This window comes from Salmo trutta, chromosome 14, assembly GCF_901001165.1.
Source record: "Salmo trutta chromosome 14, fSalTru1.1, whole genome shotgun sequence".
Lineage (NCBI taxonomy): Eukaryota > Metazoa > Chordata > Actinopteri > Salmoniformes > Salmonidae > Salmo > Salmo trutta.
This window is the reverse complement of record NC_042970.1, coordinates 44818275-44837074: the sequence shown is the minus strand read 5'-3', so window position 1 is coordinate 44837074 and position 18800 is coordinate 44818275. Positions and strand designations below refer to the sequence as shown.

Here is an 18800-nt window from a genome sequence, read left to right as displayed (position 1 = left end):
TGTTCACTTAATTTTGCAGGCCCGTAATCTAAACCCTTGACTGTACATTTGGTATTTGCTGAGATTGTCATTTAGAGGCCCAACATACCTTCTGTAGGACTCACTGTCGTGCTGGGTGGCAAAGTAGATCTAGGACCTGGAGTCAAATCCACTGAGAAAACACATATTAATGAAATTAGCATTTTATTAATGATTGTATTAATGATTATCATGGTGTTGTTGGCCTTTTGAAATAGCTTTATGACTTGTCTTTTCAAAGTGGGCATAAAAATCACTATGGACAGATTGCTTCTAGCCCTGGTAGATTATATTTCTCCTCATTATAGAGATGATAAAACCAATTCATAAGGTGATAAAGTCTTTCAGGACAGATAAGGTGCTGATTGTTGTTGACAGCTTCCTAGATTGAAGTCACCATGTCATCTAACAGCAGAAGCAGAACAGCGCATAGATACGATCTAAACACTCCACTAGATGAACACAGACATTCTATTACTTGTGCTGATGATCCCAGACATTGGTGTTGAGGCTGGTGTCATATCTACAGAACAGCTTAATTATCTACCAGAACAGCTTCATTTACACATTAACACAACTATTCTTATTGCTGAAACTTGCTTCGCTTTAAAATAACAGCAACGCCACTATAAAAGCACAAATGTATAGCCTACCTGCCATAGAAGGTGTCTGTATAGTTGTTGGATCACTGATGTGAAATCCCACCAGATCTGAAATCATTTGGGATTGAAATGTGGTATTTAGTTTGTTGGTCAGAATTAATTTAGTCATACTAAGAAGATGCTAAAATCAAAGTGAGTCAGATCATGAAGACCTGCAGCCCTGATAGATTTGTTTAGATAATGACTCACGTGTAAAGGTGTACCCATCACTGCGTGGTGAGAGAGAGTTTGGTCCTGAGCTCACTCTGTAGTCACAGCTCACCTCCTTACTCCTCACTGACTGTAGACGACTGATCAGATCACTATGATTTGGAGTGAATTGACAGAACTGCTGTCCGGATGCCGAGTTGGCTTTTCTCTTCTTGATCTTTTCTGTGAAGGATGGCTGACTCTCCTCTCCAACATACAGGTTACAGGTGGTGTCAGGACTGACGGATCCAGGAATCAAACAGATGACGTTATCCTCATCAGAACTGACTGTAATGTCTGGTTTTGGATCTGTTAGGAAAGGACAGAGACTCCTTTTTGCATCACTCTATTTGATTGTAATGTATATGTCACAAGTGACACTGACTCTTAGTAAACTAGAGCCTGCCATTCTCTTTATATTACGTATCAGCATGTCTTATTTGATATCATTTATATTTATGAGTGCCATTTAATCATGTGTGCTGTGTGTTTACAACGATTGCCTTTCACTTAATTCCTTACATTCTCACAATCAATCGCATGGACTACTTTGCTTGCTTGTATGGTGTGCTGTGATTCCACAGATTAACACGGACTAAAGTGACATTGAGATGATTCTCTATCACCTCCTCCCTCCCCAAACCAATTGCTAAACACACCCAGAACTAGAGTTAAAGAAACTGAACCAGGGACCTCTCGACCGACTTGCTGCTCGTCTCCGCTGGTCGCCTGCTGTTGGAAAGACACAAATCACAACGCTCTCTACAGCACTACTTAAAACCTGTTTTGGAGACCGGTTTTTGTTTGCAATTTCGGATGAGTGACATGCCCAAAGTAAACTGCCTGTTAATCACATTGGCTACGGAGAGCGTGATCTCACAGTCGTCCGAAACATGTAAAAATAATGTCTGTGAGTATAACGGAACTGATATGGCAGGCAAACACCCAAGGAAAATCCATCCGGAATTGTTTTTCTTTTGGGGGTCACAGGTTATTTCAATGGTTGCCTATGGGATATACAAATAGATAGGACCCAGATTGCAGTTCCTATGGCTTCCACTGGATGTCAACAGTCTTTAGAAAGGGTTTCAGGCTTGTTTTTTGAAAAATTAACAAGTAGTTTGAAGAACTCCAAGGAGTCTTGTAGGTGCGTGAATGAGGTGCGTGCACTAAGTTATTTATCTTCCCTATTCAACATACTATTCTCCGTCTTATATATTATCATTTATTTAGATATTAGAGTACCTGAGGATTAATTAGAAACATCGTTTGACTTGTTTGGACGAACTTTACTGGTAACTTTTTGGATTTGTTTGTATGCATGTTGAAAGAGTGGATAACTGAGATCATTGGCGCCAACTAAACTGACTTTCTTGGATATAAAGAGGGACTTTATTGAAACAAACAACCCTTCATTGTGTAGCTGGGACTCTTGCGATTGCAAACAGAGGAAGATCTTCAAAGGTAAGTGATTTATATAATCGCTATTTGTGATTTTGTTCCACCTGTGCTGGTTGAAAAAGTATTTTGGTGATGTCACGGCTGTTTAAAGGATCGGACCAAGGCGCAGCGTGTTTGTAGTTCCACATATTTATTATTATCATGAAACGCTGCAATACACCAAATACTTGAAATAACAAAACAACAAAACCGTGACGCAGCGAGAATACACACTACTCACAAATTAACAACCCACAAACACAAGTGGAAAAACCCCCTAAATAAATATGATCTCCAATTAGAGACAACGAGAACCGGCTGCCTCTAATTGGAGATCATCCCAACAACCCCAACATAGAAATAGAAACCTAGAAACCCACATAGAAACAGATAACCAGAAAAACACCCAAAAACACCCCCTGTCACGCCCTGACCACTCTACTATAGAAAATGACATCTTACAAGGGTCAGGACATGACAGGTGTGGGGCGCTGCCCTCAGATAATCACATGGTATGCTTTCGCCGTAAATCCTTTTTGAAATCTGACAACGAGGATTGATTAACAAGAGTTAAGCTTTTAAATGATGTATGAAACTTGTATTTTCATGAATGTTTAATATTACCATTTTTGTATTTCGAACTTCACACTCTGCCATTTCACTGGATGTTGTCGTAGGTGTCCCGCGGGACACTGCTCCAAAAGAGGTTTTAAGGAAAGTGCTTGTTTCGAACGTGTGAGTGTGACCCCAATTGTTGGCCAGTACATCCTCTAATTGTATGTTTTCTGTCCCCCACGACTACAGACACGGGGGACACGCCTGACGCAGCTGAGAGGCAACACCCAACTCTACCACACCGCCAGGCCGGTGCGGAGCGAGGGACAGAAGGCGACCTGCCATTGAACACCAAACCAGTAATCGACTACCAGACCAGCCATCGACTAACAATCCCTGCTCGGGAGGAAGAGCCGAACCCTGTTTGGGTAGAACCGAACGAACAAACCCTGCTCGGAGAGACCCGAATGAACATTGGCCACCGATCGGGAATCAACTGCTGTGTTAGTTTGGCCCGTTGCTTCTAGTTAGCCTATAGCCCTAAATCCTAGCCTATTTATGCGTTTCTAATAGGGCCGTAGTGATACTGTGTATTTCTGTGTAAAGCTGAGTTTATAAAGAACCTTTGATTGTACTGTGGCCTGTCTCTGTGGTTGTTTGCCGTGGGATCTTAGAACTCTACTTTTGACATATACATTTCAAATATTATATGGATTTATTGTCTTCACAACAACTATTTTGAAATTACATTGGGTGAAATTGTGATTTTAACAGAATCATTCAAGACAATCTGAATATTAATTTCTTACCAAGAATAGATAGAGAGACAGAACCACTGTACATCGATGGAAAGTGAGTTTCTACTGTGTAAAAACATCTCAGTTTGATCTCAGCAGATGAACTTTGACCTGCCCACGAGAGCAGCTCAGTCCCCGTGAGTGACCTCGTACAGGGTGAGGGTTTAGGATCTCTCCCCTCTGTGTAGAAGTAACACTGAGACACAGATACAGATGGAGGAGTCTGACAGCTCAGCTGAACTGAGTCTCTCTCTCTGATGACTGTAGAACTGACTGTCAGCCTGGGAGGAGATGGGTCTGTGAGATCAGGAGAATAGTGTCTCTTTGAAAGTTGCATTTAAAAAACATTACAGGTAATCCATACATACTAACCGTATGTAAAATCCTTTAATCAAATGTTCAACTATGTCAGCATTTATGTTTGTACAAAGTGCAGTAAATCCTATCATTATGTGAAATGAAGACGTTTAGGAAATACGACAGATCTCATTTTCAGAACGAGCATAATTAATATGGTATAACAGTGAAGTGAATAATTTTATAAACCACCTACTTACCCTGAACAGTGACTGAGACAGGGTTACTTAAAGGAGATAGTTGATACTTCCCTACAGTGTAGTAACACTTCACTTTGACCACAGCTATAAATGTTGGACCTGCCCTCTTCAGCAGCTCAGTTCCTGTTATTGTCTGCGTACACGAATGGTCTGGAAGATTCTTCCCCCCCTCTATGTAGAAGTAACAGTGAGACACATGGAGAGATGGAGGAGTCTCACAACTCAGCTGAACTGATTCTGTCTCTCTGATGACTGTAGAACTCACTGTCAGCTGAGGAATGTCTGTGAGAGTAGGGGAATATAGCATTTAGCGGTTTTTACTGATAGCCTAATCCCTCCTTGTTATTTCAGACTTAAGGATCTTGAGTCAATTACTTTATGCAGCGACAGTATGGGAAATGAAGGAGATATAATATATTGCTTGATTGCTTCATGTAATAGTTTATGACAACACACAGTATGATAACATATCACAAGAGGAACATGGTAATGACGGCACAACAGTACATTGTTTACAACCATTCAAATAGTCTTCTTACCCTGAATTGTGACTGTTGAATGCTCACTGTATATGGATCTAAACTGTGAACCTGTAGCACTATACTGACAGTGTATTTTGACCTCAGCTGGTGAACTCTGACCTGTCCACCTCACCAGTAGTGTTCCTGCGAGTGTCTGTTGACAGGGTGATGGTAGGGTGAATTCCACTTGCCCAGCCATTTTGAAGTAACACTCAGAGACAGATGGAGGAGTCTGACAGTTCAGCTGAACTGAGTCTCTCTCTTTGATGACTGCAGGAATCACTGTCAGACTGGGCTGAGGAAGATCTGTGACATCAGAGGGATGATGGAGTGTCTTTTTTAATTGAATTATAAAATCATTTTCAATGTTTAACTACTCATACAGATAATGTACCACTTAGTATTATATGAGTTTGAAAGAGAAAAACAATTAAGACACTGTTGTCTATTTAACAATAAACAATGAGAACCCGTGGCAGGAACAGCCCTTAGGAGGGAGTTATCACACAATAATCCTCGGCTTCGATGGGCATTTTGCTTTTTGTAAAACGGTTGCCAACATTTAAACAAAAGATGAAGGACATGTCTTTCATTAAAGACGTATTATTGTTCTGAGTAAATGTGTTTTATTTTCATCCTTCCACCAGGACATATGCTCATTGTGGAACGTTGCAATATGGGCACAGCCAAACAACGGAAGTGATGGATTTTCTGACCAGAACTGTCCCAGAGCTTGTGGAGGTGTGTCTGCACTTGTGCTGCAGCGGCAGGTGCGCAAGATAAAACTTTACCAGCATCATACATATCGGTGAATCGCTGTGACATATGAAAAACAAGTGATCGTGTAATCAATCTGTAATACTACGTAAAAAGTAACGAACGTGTTAAATTAGTATGTGACGTACAGTCATATCCAGGTCCTGATTGGTCAACAAGCTTATTTGACGCATCAAACAGTGTTATTTCACTTTTTTATCTTTTTTGAAATGCGAAGACCCAAATGGCATTCTATACTTTCCAGTGAACGACACACTGACATCACGTACAGATGCGCGTGACTCTTGGCTGCAGTAAGAAAGCCACGCCATCTGCTCCCATTCAACATAGCCTAGATTTACGTTTTTATTACTTCTAAACAAAATAAACTTTTGGGGGCTCACCTACGCTGACAATGAAGTTTTGATTCTTGCTTGAACAGTCACTGAGATTATATTTGGTTGTGATCTTTGTAAAATAACTATTTTGGATACAGCAAGTTGTTAGCTAGAATGCTAATCACTCACTGACAAAGCCATAGCAAAGGAGACATTTTACTGGTTGAAGTTTAAGTTATTTTAAGTATAATGCAGTTGATTTGCAATGATGACAGAAACATTATAACAAGCAGGACATTCATACGAGCCTTAAACTCCAATGATAATCCAAAGTAGTGTGAAATGCACTCATATGCAACATGTAAATAGAGGCTTTTTTTGTTCTGTCACCACAGTGGATTGATCAGTCAAATGGAATAGTGAATACACTATTTTTTGTGTTTGTAAACGTTGCCGCACAAGAGCGATGCGCGCAACGTTTGCAAACACAAAAAATTGTCTATTCACTATTCCATTTGACTGCTCAATCCACTATCTCATCAGCCCAGCCAGGCAATTTATAAACTTGATCTCCACTGTAAAAAGCATTTAGATATTATATACCATTTACTTTACACTAGCATTTGGTTTTCAACAGCGGAGATTTGTGTTAACCTTGCTGTCTGTCTCCGACATTTGCAACATTGTTTCAATATTGAAGTCCGATCATCTCCAGCTGTCACATAGTAATGAACGAATGTGTCGGGATGAGACAGTCTGGCAGCTTTTCTCAGCCAGTCAAAATCAGGAATCAGTAAAATTATTATGGATATATTCAAAGAAATGCCAATAGAAAAACAAAATTCAGCTAGTTTACTGTCATTCCAGCTTCAGTTTAAAGTGATTATGTTAACTGTGTACTGTAGTTGGCTAACTCCGAGACATTAGCACATTGTTATGGATGTATCCCCCCCAAAATCTATAGGAAACAGCTTAAACAAATGCAAATACAGCTTCTTTGCTGTTTTTCTGGCTGCACTGTTTGACGTGACTGTGTTAGCCGAAGTTGTCTAGCTAGCAAGCAAGGGATAAGAACATTGACAGCCATCATGGCAACGGAACATTTAGAATGATCCACCAGCTGGCTTGGGTACCAACCCTAGATTCGGGACTACACGGAGTGTACCAAACAGTCGGGGCATGGATTTTACAATGTGTCGAAAGCATTCCATGGGGATGCTGACCAATGTTGACTCCGATGAATTCATCAAAATTATGTTTTTATTGAAAATATTTCAATCACTATTTGAATATTTTGTAACCCGTTGTTTTGTCTGGTAGCCTAAAATGTTCCATAATGCAGCTTTAAATTCATAATAATGATACTGACCTTTGGCTTTGATGTACTGGAAGGTATCTAGACATAACAAAATGGGTCATTATCATGCTCTTTTTGCCATTAAGAACAATAAGAAAACATGAGATGGGAACACTTTACACAAGCTGGCGAAGCAGAATAGCCTGGAATGCATTCACAGCCATGTTATCAAGCAGTGGTCATTCTTATCTGAACAAAATGTAAAATAATGACAGAGAAATATAAATCAATAGGATGATCAATGGAATAAGACACACTTATTATAACCATAACATGTTGAAATATTAAGAGTTCCTAAAGTAAAAGACTAAAAGAGGGGAAAGAAGAATGGAATATCCTGTAGCACAAACAGATGATGGAACTTGGAACGGAAAAATAACTCACCGAAAAGGAGGATGAGCAAAAACAGACGACCAGCCATATCAGGGATGAACAATGTCATTTTTTAGAGAGCTACATACATACTGTTAGTCTGACTTCAGAGAAGATGGTGGCAGTGACTGGGACAAAGAATAAATGTTTCAATAGAAAAGTAGATGTGGTGCTTGTTCACAGGAAAACCACAGATGGCTCATATGACAACTGTGGGCTAATGTCATGTTGCAGAGGACAAGGAGGCTGAACATTCAGAATCATTTATCGGTCATTATTTTTATGATCTAAAGCTAACTGTCTTTAACAGATTTTATTTTGTATCATTATTGCCGGCAATTCGATTTTTAAAACCAACAAACTAACTTGTCTGTCTGAGAAAAATATTTATCTTCGACTTTTTGTTTTACCTTTTTTACAGCTGCACAAAGTTTAACTACAAAAACCCTGCATTTGTGGTTGAGAGTTTGATGATCTCTAAAATGTAGAAGGGTTTTCATATTTCATTTATGTTTGGTGAGTCATGTTTAATAATATGCCAGAGCAGTGAAGCTAAACTGATAAGCGCAGTAAAGGAAAGGACAGGATGGAAGGAAGGAACGGAGGAGAGAAGAAGAAGCGAGTTCACACTACTCAGACTGATCAGTTTACCTTGAATACTCTGACTGGTACCTAAATGTCAGCGCCCGTTCAGATAAACCGCTTGCTTTGCTTGAAGCGCATTACATTGAACGCGTGTAGGCTGAGAATGCAGTTGCTGTTTTTAAACTAACGTTTTTATATAGCCTAACTTTGAGATTAACCGTTTGATCATGCCACCTAAAAAAAAGCAGCAGCCGCCGAAGAAGTAACGGCTATTTGGTTAGATTACGGTTGATACATTTGTCAATTTCATTGTTAGAATCCAACAAAGCACCTGCTGTGGCACGGAAAAGTCCTCTTCATCCACCTACGATGGTGATGGTTAAAGAAGCGCTGAAGGCGGCTACTTAACATAGAAATATCCATCTGTGGACCTGATGAGGTTGAAGTACATGACACGCAAGACCCTGAAAAAAGGAACCGAGGGCGGGGTATTGGTGAGGACACCAACTCGATAGCAAACGGCGCACAGGGGAGGTTTCGGGTAAGTGACCCATGCATGTCTAAATCTTCTTAAAGTTAATGCCCAGTGTTTCCAGATTTCTATGAAATATGACCTATAATTTACAACATGAGTGAAATGGTTTTCCTTCCCAACAATTCTAATTGAGTATGTTAAAGCAGCTTTCCTGTTTGAATTGTGTTTTTTATTTATATATTACTACATTGGGCAATTACATACAATTTCCAGTGGCACACTGACTCACGTAATGATGAAGCCATAGGCTACTACTCACGGTGAGGGCCAATGCGCTCCTCTTGGCGATAGCCTATCTCTAGATGAGCTACTTTGAAAAACAGTGCTGCTGGTCACTAAAAAATGGGAGTTGAGAATTATATTGCTTCTACAGACAGTCTTCTATTTTCAGCAGTAGGCATTTGCTTTACAAACTATGTTTTTCCCCGCGATTTGTATTTTGAAATGTGCAAACAGACAGCTGCAACCAACTATATACATATAATCCATGGATGGCAGTTCCCTTCAAATCAGGACTGGCAGCCATTGCTAGTGTACCCATGAGTTACCACTTAAATTGCCAGGGTAAGAGGTTCCAAAAATCGATGTATTACATGTATTACACCAACAGAATGGTGTGGGCATATACCTGTTACAAAAAATATTAAATCAAGTATACTGCTGATAGCCAGCTCAGCCAATGAGCCAACATGATATAATGTTTAATGAGGAAATGGCAAGCATTATCGAAACTGTCTGTTTTGTGTTACAAGTTTAAGTGTTTTTTTTGTTTTGTTTTTTCAAGTTATGCTTTGGCTACAAATACAAGTATAAGATTAGTGATGGGGAAACAATGCTTCCTGGAGAGTTGAGATTTTCCAGCTAATTGTCTGAAATAGGTTAAATTCTCAAGGCTTTGATCAAGTGCACACTAGTGGCACCTGCTGGTCTAAAGAATTTAGAGCAGCCAAATTATTATAGATTATGTCCCACACCCCATAGTGTGTGTGCAGTGTAGCCTTATTGTCTTCTACCAATCAGGTGGTTGTTCGACGCAACGAAAATTTGGACGTCATTAATCACGTGCTTCTGATAAAGTGATACGGGCATCGGCATACTGCGATTTCAACGCATGCCTCAGAACTCAGGCATCAAACGCAACATCACTATACAGGATGAGTCCACAACATTATTTGGGTACGAATTAACAGAATATAAACTTTTTTAAAAGTGAGATCTCCACTGGACAGTTACTTCCATAGACTACTTGTGGCAACTAGGCTTTGTTAACCCAAGTAATTAAATCAAGAAAAATGTGTTCCAAGGTGAATGGACTTTATTTTCTGAATGTGATAGTAGCTTACCTGCCAAATGAGCCAAACTTCATGGTACCAGTTCTGAATATAAAGTGGTGTGTTTATTACATTAGTCAACATTATATGACAAACATATTGAACATGGGTTTGCTGTTTAATATAATGCAGGTCAATGTGTGTTCACCCTCCCTTGCCAACTTGCAGTCAGGGGTAGGGTGAAGGAGCCCAACCCAAAGGCCACTGAGAACACTGATCCCAATGTGGAGAAGGCTGCCAAGGTTGGAGCCAAGTAGACTAAGGACAAGGAAGCCAGTAAACTGAATCCACTGATTTGATTGTGCTCATCACTCCTAGGATTTAGACATCACCCTATAATCTGCCCAATTGTATGGCATCATTGTTATTGAGCTACTCCCATTGCAATGGAGGACATTTAACATTGCTCATTTAATGACTTGTATGGGTATCTCACGTCTCCTCATGGTGTCCATGATTGCATGCATACACACACATCACTAACTCTTGTCTCTAGAAGCTGAGAAAAAAAAGGCTACAGCCAAAACACAGAAGGAGAAACCTTCAGAGGCAAGTGTGGTTTCAGTTATGTTCTGACTATTGGCATTGTTCAAGTGGTTTTGGTGTATCGGGACTTTTTTATATATCTATTTTTGTCATGGGTACTGTTCCCTATTTGGGCTTTATCATGGTTAAATGGAATCTCTAAATGGGTGATTGTATTGCAATACTGTCATTTTCATCTTTCAGGATGCAAAACTCAGGAAGGCCGCAAAAGCATCTGCTTCCAAGGTGGCCCCTGCTAAGAAGTCCATGTCGAAGAGTACAAAGGGGCAGAAGGGACACCTGAGGATCAACCCAAAGCACAGAAGACTATCAAGGGTGAAGGGGCAGCCTAGAAGGGTGCAAAGGCCAAAGCTTTCCAGAAGCCTGCAGAGGGTGATGAAGGGGACACTGCTGCTCCTGAAGCTAAAACCACAGTGAAACGAGGCAAGAGGGCAGCAGCAGAATGACTGCACTCCTTTTATCCACTTTGTATGTTTTTAAATAAAGCTGTTTTTGTAGTTCTTGTTTGTGTCATTTAAGTGTAGACCTAACTGCAGTAAAATCTCCACTTTTCCTGTAGATAAGTGTTGATGGTAGCTAGGGCTTTGTAAAGATGTTTAATGATTCACTGATGCAAGATATATATATTACACCTGCTTAATCAGTACCCTCTTCTGCCAGATTAATTGCATCACTAGTACAGTGAATTCCCGGTTCCTGGAAAATATTGATGGTTAAGTTGTTTTCTATACAGTCAGGATTTTGTTGTTCATCCATCATAGGTTGATGACCATGGCACGATTCATTGGGATAATCTGGTACAGTGAGTGTGCAGATGGTTGAGATCCTTCTGAGCTTGGAACACACTGGATATGACATCTTGGTACCAGTCTCCTGAGGGACGGCCTTGATACTGGTTTTTCACTGTTCTCTCCACCATGGAAATTGATGCTGCTGGTTTGTGGTAGCATTCTTTCTATACAGTTAGAATTAACCATCTCAAAACAAACAGTTCTCATAACTATTAATCTATGGGAAATTATTCAAAACTAGTCTGTTATGGGTCAGTGCCCACAATGGTGAAATGCAAAATGTTGTACCACTTCAGTTTGACCACAAGGGGGAGGAATAACTAATTGGGTCTTTAGTTTGATATTCAACGGTACCCAAACCAGAGCATTGCTGTCCGCTGGTGCTCCTGGTTCTTTATTCCCTGGAAGTTTAACCAGCTTTTACTCAACCACCCCTACGGAGAAGAATAAATCATTAATGCTGTGGACCTCAAGGCCTGATTTGAAAAAGGATACACAGGAAGAAGCGAAGCAAGGTTTTACTCTGCCCAGAATCTGTCCACGACGTGAGCAATTCGTATGGAGGTCAATGAGTTGTATTTGGTCAACAAATATTTGCCAATTTGCTACTTGGGGGTTATTTGCTCGAATCCAAGTTCTGTAATTGTAAGGTTGTGGACTCATGTGGCATTTCTGCAACTGAAAAACCTACTTCGTATTGGAGTTATGCCTGTTGTGATACTTATGGATAACCCATTTAGCATGGATATTGCCATGGAGGGCTTTCACTATTTTAACATAGTCAACTGGGTGGGAATTCCTATGAGTCAGGAGAAATCTGCCATTGAAGAAAATTGAATACTTTAAAATGGAGAGTATAGACAACGCCATTGAAGCTGTCACAGATGAGGCCTATCTATGACCCAGTCACACTTATCTGCCCTCATTGGCTAGAACGGTCTCGCCTGCCTTCCATCTTTGAGGACATTGTTAGAGCTCGACTAGCTTGTCAATATAGGCAACATTTGCAACACATCACAAGCTTGAGGTTGAAATAGAAACTGGGTTTGTTGACTCAATCCTTCATTTTTAAAACCGCATGTTAATTTGTTTAGAAAAATAAAAAGTTTACATTTCATTTTCACTAATAGAAACAGTACGGAAGCACTGAAAGTCTGAGCAGTTTCACAGCTCTTTAAGTATGTTCATTCAGTTTATAGATTAGATTATAGTCTCAGCAGGGGCAGATCCAACAGGCCAGGCCCAGAGTGCAAGGTGTCAAGCTGAGCATATTCCGACTCAGTCCTGATCCAATCAGGCCCAACGTCGCGTTTAGCTTGTCCAATAGAAACAAGTCAAGAACCCATCACTTGCTTGATCCAGTGATGAATTAGATTTTGTCCACAACAGTGCACTGTAGCTAGTCACATCAATCCTCCCAGAAAGAAGAGCGATTTGGTGAAATGGGCAAAGACTGGGGTGATTAAGAAGAGGGGCAGAGGAAGACAAACATGGAAGAGAACATATTGGGAGTAAGAAAAGGGAGAAAGGAGAGATTTTAGGGTTAAAGAGAGAAAAGGAAGAGAGATTTTGGACGTAGAGAAAAGGAGAGCGAAAAAAGGGTGAAGTCACTAGCCACGTGGATCATCAACATGCCAGCTGTTTACCTTCCCAATCCTGCCACAAGAGAAAGACCTCAAGCATCTGCATTAATGACTGATACCCCCTGTCCGGGGGTATCATCGGATGGGGCCACAGTGTCTTCTGATCCCTCCTGTCTCAGCCTCCACTATTTATGCTGCAGTAGTTTATGTGTCGGGGGGCTAGGGTCAGTCTGTTACATCTGGAGTATTTCTCTTGTCTTATCCGGTGTCCTGTGTGAATTTAAATATGCTCTCTCTAATTCTCTTTTTCTCTCTTTCTTTCTTTCTCTCGGAGGACCTGAGCCCTAGGACCATGCCTCAGGACTACCTGGCATGATGACTCCTTGCTGTCCCCAGAGTACCTGGCCGTGCTGCTGCTCCAGTTTCAACTGTTCTGCCTGCGGCTATGGAACCCTGACCTGTTCACCGGACGTGCTTGTTGCACCCTCGACAACTACAATGATTATTATTATTTGACCATGCTGGTCATTTATGAACATTTTAACATCTTGACCATGTTCTGTTATAATATCCACCCGGCACAGCCAGAAGAGGACTGGCCACCCCTCATAGCCTGGTTCCTCTCTAGGTTTCTTTTGGCCTTTCTAGGGAGTTTTTCCTAGGGAGTTTTTCCTAGCCACCTTGCCTGTTTCACATGCATTGCTTGCTGTTTGGGGTTTTAGGCTGGGTTTCTGTACAGCACTTTGAGATTTCAGCTGATATACGAAGGGCTATATAAATAAATTTGATTTGATTTGATTATTATTTGACCATGCTGGTCATTTATGAACATTTTAACATCTTGACCATGTTCTGTTATAATATCCACCCGGCACAGCCAGAAGAGGACTGGCCACCCCTCATAGCCTGGTTCCTCTCTAGGTTTCTTCCTAGGTTTTTGGCCTTTCTAGGGAGTTTTTCCTAGGGAGTTTTTCCTAGCCACCGTGCTTCTTTCACATGCATTGCTTGCTGTTTGGGGTTTTAGGCTGGGTTTCTGTACAGCACTTTGAGATATCAGCTGATGTACGAAGGGCTATATAAATATATTTGATTTGATTTGATTTGCAATAATAAGAAGAAACAAATTCAATACCACTTGAATCAATTCTAAAGAAAGAAAACATCTTCCACGTGTAAACAATTTCACAGTTCTGAGAGAGAGAGAGAGAAGTAAGTGTGCAGATCTCCTGGCACCTCATCATCCTCCTCCTTTCCGCTAAGCCCACCCTTTGTACTTGCCTGGCTCCACCACATGCATCAGAGGCAGTGTACGGGTTTGTTAGTTAGTCACCCCCCCCCCCCCCACACCAGTCCCCGCCTCTGTCACTCATTGTTCAGGGAGCCCCGCCCCACCATCACCTCCCTTCATCACTCATTAAGAGAGCCCCACCCGTGTAGGTCAACTCGGGGACATCAGGAAGCGATGCAGGTACTGCGAGATGACCCCCCAGTTCCTCCACAGGAAGGCGAGAAGGACGACAAAGAGCAGCGTGGAGAAGGTGCTGCTGAGCGTCATTAAACTCTGTAACAGCTTTAAGGTCACCATTGGCCTCATGGTGAAAACTCTGAGCAGGTTTCTTCCTCTCCGGCAACTAAGTTAGGAATGATGACGGTATCTTTGTTGTGACAGGATATATTGATAAACCATCCATTAATAACTTCACCTTACTCAAAGGGATATTCAATGTCTGCTTTTTTTAAACAATAAGTGTCCTTCTTTGTGAGGCATTAGACAATCTCCCTGTTTTTTTGGTTAATCTGTGTTTGAAATTCACTAATTGACTGATGGACTTTACAGATAATTGTATGTGTGGGGTACAGAGATGAGGCCATTAAAAAATCATGTTAAACACTATTATTGCACACAGAGTGAGTCCATGCAACATATTATGCGACTTGTTAAGCAGAATTTTACTTCTGAACTTATTTTGGATTTCCAAAACAAAGGGGTTGAATACTCAATGACACTTTTATAATTTTTTTTACGTAATTCCACTTTGACCTTATTTATTTTCCTTTTTTTATTTGACCTTTATTTAACTCGGCAAGTCAGTTAAGAACAAATTCTTATTTTCAATGACGGCCTAGGAACAGTGGGTTAACTGCCTTGTTCAGGGGCAGAACGGCAGATTTTTACCTTGTCAGCTCGGGAATTCGATCTTGCAACCTTTCGATTACTAGTCCAACGGTCTAACCACTGGATTACCTGCCACCCCGATATGGGGTATTGTGTGTAGGCCAGTTACAAAAAAATCTCAATTTCATACATTTTAAATTCAGGCTGTAACACAACAAAATGTGGAAAACGTCAAGGGGTGTGAAGACTTTCTGAAGGCATTGTATGTTTTACCATTTTGATATAAAAGCACTTTATCTATATAGTCCCCACATTTGAAGAAGTCACAAGTATTTGGACAAACTCATTTATAGTGTATTAAGGTAGTCAAACATTTTGTATTTTGGTCCTAGATTCTTTGCACCCAATAAATACATCAAGCTTGTGACTCAACAATCTTGTTGGATGCATTTGCAGTTTGTTTTGGATTATGTTTTGCCCAATAGGAAATTAATTGTATCCAACCGCTATGGAAGGAGGTATCACACAGTCAACGTAAAATACATAAATACAGTAGATTTAGCATTAACTAGGGGGAAGAAATAAGAAAAATGCTCAAAGGGGAGTATGCCCCGGACCCCTCAAAAAAAATAATATATTAACACAGTAACAGATATTATGGATTCACATGTCACAGAAGTCAGTTGTCCATGTGTAATACAGTATTACCTGTTAAGCAACTTATTTACAGTAACTGGATGTGTGATAAACAATGGATGTCATGTGAGATAGAATGTATTTGTGTGAGACATAGCTACAGAAAGCCAGAGGTGTAGTGTCAGTGTGTCTGCAGAAGACTGTACAACCCATCCGGCTGGGCTGAGGTTGCTGGTCTGTCGGGGATTGAGCTGTATACGTGGTACGTATCAGACTAGAGGAAAGAAACAGATTTACTTTAGGGCTTTGAATCTACAGTACAGTTAATGTAATTCATAAGGGGTATTTTATGAGGATGTAAGACCAATCTTAAACTGAAAGTCAAATCACAGTGAGAGAAAGAGAGGTACTTGTATCCTCGAGTCAGTCTGTCTGTGAAAACAATGCTATAAATAATAATAATAATAATAATATAACAATATATAACATATAACTCTGTAAATAAATATAGCTGTGGGTTTGATACTTTGAACATTCATACGTTGAAGCACTACTAATGTAACATTAAGGTCTTGATCCTCAGATCAGACAGTCAGAGGGCAGATGATGCTGGTGAGAGGAGTTATAGGAGGACAGACTCATTGTAATCGTTGAAATGGAATGAATGGAATGGAGTCAAACACGTAGTTTTGATGTGTTTGATTTGTTTGACTCCGTCCCATTAAATACATTCCAATCATTACAATGAGCCTGTCCTCCTATGACTCATCCCACCAGCCTCCTCTGTCAGAAGGGTATATGTGTACAGATACCACTGTAATGTAGAATACTCACCATGACTCCGCTGCTCACCGCTCCCATAGACACCAAATCATCTACAACAGAAACACAATGAAAATAGAATTACAGTGTTTGTACATGCGTGTATATAGTCCTGTAAGTCGTATCCGTGTGTATGTTTGATGTATTTAGTTTTGGAACATACATTGTCTGTGATCATCCTGTCTGGCTGTAGGTCTGTACAACATAAAAGTATAAGAAGGTTGTGGTAAGAACATCTCATCATGGACAATACAGAACTAAAGGTTGATACAATCTGCATCATAGTCACAAGGGGAATTCTTACCTCTGAGAATTGGTTTTCTCTGAAAAACAAATGAGGCTAAATTAATTATATTGAATATAGTCTAACCTATACAATTTGATCAAAATGAGTTGATAAATTAACTTCTCAGGGCTACGTGGGACGCTACCGTCCCACCTGCTGGACACACTATTCAACAGCCAGTGAAATAGCATGGCGCGAAATACAAAACAGCAAAAATATCATAATTTCAATTTCTCAAACATAGGACTATTTTAAACCATTTTAAAGATACACTTCTTCTTAACGTAACCACATTGTCCGATTTCAAAAGGCTTTACAGCGAATGCAAAACATTAGATTATGTTAGGAGAGTACATAGACAAAAGTAACCACACAGCCATTTTCCAAGCAAGGATATATGTCACAAAAACCCAAAACACAGCTAAATGAAGCACTAACCTTTGATGATCTTCATCAGTTGACACTCCTAGGACATCATGTTACACAATACATGTATGTTTTGTTCGATAAAGTTCATATTTATATCCAAAAACAGCATTTTACATTGGCGCGTGATGTTCAGAAAATGTATTCCCACCAAACCCCGGTGAATGTGCACATCAATTTACAAAAATACTCATCATAAACGTTGACAAAATACATAACAATTATTTTAAGTATTATAGATACAGTACTCCTTTACGCAACCGCTGTGTCAGATTTTAAAATAGCTTTTCGGTGAAAGTACATTTTCAATATTCTGAGTACATAGTTCACCATTAAAGCAAGCTATACAGACACCCGCCAATTTCTGGGGTCACCTAAACTCAGAATTAGTATTATAAATATTCTATTACCATTGCTGACCTTCGTCAAAATGCACTCCCAGGACTGCTGCTTCCACAAGAAATGTTGTTTTTGTTCGAAATAATCCATATTTATGTCCAAATACCGCTATCCAAAGGCATAACGCGCGAGCGCAGTACCAGAGTCGAAAAGTCTAAATGTTCCATTACCGTTCTTAGAAGCATGTCAAACATTGTTTCAAATCAATCTTTATTGTATTTTTAATGTAAAAATGCGATAATATTCCAACTGGACAATACCATATTCATTCAAGAAGAAAAAGAAGTAAGGGCGTGCTCACGGGATCGCGCATCATCAATCCCTTTGTCCATAGGTAGTCCAATCATTGACTGAGCTCCTATTCTCTGCCCGGTTACAGGACAACGATGAAAAAAACTTTATGAAGGCTTTTGACAGCCAATGGAAGCCTTAGGAAGTGCAACGTGACCCCACAGACACTGTAGTTTCGATAGGGGTTAGAAAGAAGAACTACAATTCTCAGATCTCCCACTTCCTGGTTGAATTTTTTCTCAGGTTTTTGCCTGCCATATGAGTTATGTTATACACAGACACCATTCAAACAGTTTTAGAAACTTCAGAGTGTTTTCTATCCACATCTACTAATAATATGCATATTCTAGTTTCTGGGCCAGAGTAGTAACCAGTTAAATTTGGGTATGTTTTCCATCCGGCCGTAAAAATACTGCCCCCTATACTTTAAGAAGTTAACCCATGCCAAAGGCACTTACATTAATGTCAGCACGGTAAATTTGCAAATGATATGTTATGCAGAATCAAATGTACTCACGGGTCCTCCTGCAGAGACAGACAGCTGTCAATCCTACCAGGAGCACGCCCACTCCAGAAGCCACTGCTGCCTGCCATAATTGCCCCACTATTTGGTGACATGATGACAACGGGAGAGGTCATTAGCTCTTGGACCACATTATTGTTCTTCTAAGAAAATGTGCACAGCTCTGATTTCATATGTGAGAAAAGACAGCTAGAAAAGGATACTTACCCAGAAAGATTTCTTTACTGTTTGATTCCACATCACTTTCTGTGGAGCTTTGACCTCCTGGTCACATGCAAGAGAGAAGGACAGTTTAATAACAGAGCTAATATTTCTATGAAGAGATAAATTGTTTGATTAATCCTAAACCTTTGACTGAATTTACATCT

At 40.2% G+C, this 18800-nt stretch overlaps 1 protein-coding gene across 1 annotated transcript in view; it reads right to left on the bottom strand.

Annotated features, from left to right (window-relative positions):
* The window catches only part of LOC115208187 (uncharacterized), a 216210-nt gene that overhangs the window by 52068 nt on the left and 145342 nt on the right, over positions 1-18800 (bottom strand). The window lies entirely within an intron of this gene.